Source organism: Neopelma chrysocephalum, unplaced genomic scaffold, assembly GCF_003984885.1.
Source record: "Neopelma chrysocephalum unplaced genomic scaffold, ASM398488v2 Primary Assembly neopelma1_117, whole genome shotgun sequence".
NCBI lineage: Eukaryota > Metazoa > Chordata > Aves > Passeriformes > Pipridae > Neopelma > Neopelma chrysocephalum.
In genome coordinates, this window is record NW_020897779.1 from 2,031,168 (window position 1) to 2,031,514 (window position 347).

Here is a 347-nt window from a genome sequence, read left to right on the forward strand (position 1 = left end):
TACGATTGGCGTTAGTGTTAGGATTTAGGGTTAGGGTACGGGTTCGGATTAGGATTAGGGTTCGGGTTAGGTTTTAGTGTTAGGGTTAGGGTTAGGGTTAAGGTTAGGGTTGGGGTTAGGGTTGATATTACGGATAGGGTTAGGGTTATATTTGGGTTTAGGTTCAGGATTACGGGTAGGGTTAGGATTGGGATTTAGGGTTAGGTTTAGGGTTAGGGTTAGGATTTAGGTTTAGGGTTAGGGTTAGTGTTAGGGTTAGGGTTAGGGTTAGGGTTAGGGTTAGGGTTAGTTTTAGGGTTAGGGTTTGGGTTACGATTGGGGTTAGTGTTAGGATTTAGGGTTAGGGT